This window comes from Frankliniella occidentalis, unplaced genomic scaffold (genome assembly GCF_000697945.3).
Source record: "Frankliniella occidentalis isolate FOCC.00 unplaced genomic scaffold, Focc_3.1 Scaffold99, whole genome shotgun sequence".
Taxonomy (NCBI): Eukaryota; Metazoa; Arthropoda; class Insecta; order Thysanoptera; family Thripidae; genus Frankliniella; species Frankliniella occidentalis.
Window position 1 is genome coordinate 642,035 of NW_026267228.1, and position 633 is coordinate 642,667.

The 633-nt window shown below is 37.0% G+C and overlaps 2 protein-coding genes across 5 annotated transcripts in view; one reads left to right on the forward strand and one right to left on the reverse strand.

Annotated features, from left to right (window-relative positions):
• LOC113202906 (protein split ends) overlaps nt 1–633 on the forward strand; it is a 29,082-nt gene that overhangs the window by 24,018 nt on the left and 4,431 nt on the right. The window lies entirely within an intron of this gene.
• Nucleotides 1–633, reverse strand: part of LOC113202966 (DNA-binding protein D-ETS-3) — a 103,758-nt gene that overhangs the window by 2,373 nt on the left and 100,752 nt on the right. The window lies entirely within an intron of this gene.

A 633-nucleotide genomic window follows, 5' to 3' on the forward strand; every position in this document is an offset into this window, starting at 1 on the left:
ATCTTAACATAAAATGCCAGTACATTTATGGTAGTCATGTCTGGTAAAAGTTTATTTTGGTATTGTTTCTATTTGGGGGTTACTTGTCATTTCTTTACTGCTTATATTTATTCCATATATGCGGCTTATTAGTTGAGCCTAAAGTATGTAGTTGTGTTTCGATTTTAGTGGGGAACTGGAGGTAAATCATTAGTAATCACTGACAGTAATGCTGCTATTTATTTCATTTGTATGGTACAGTCGTAGTAACACAGGAAGTGATGCTTCTTCTTGTCCAAAGGGATGTGCCTGGACTTGATGCCGACCACCTGTAACAGAAAGTTCATTCTATGAGCTGGCGTCACAGTGATACAGATGGACCAGAACATGTTTGAGTTGAACTCTGAGATAATTGAAATTCAAGTTAAATTTTTTCATTCTTTTTCAGGTATTTAGATTCGACCAAAGCCACCAGCAGAAAGGAGCCAGCTAATTGAGGAAGATGTACTCTTTTAATGTAAATGATTTGAAACAATAAAGAATTCAATTCTTATCCAACTTTTTACATGATTTCATACAACTAGTTTGCTAGATGCTGTGGTAACTGTGGATGTAGTAGCAGACTGCCACCACTACCGCAGTGACGTCACAGGC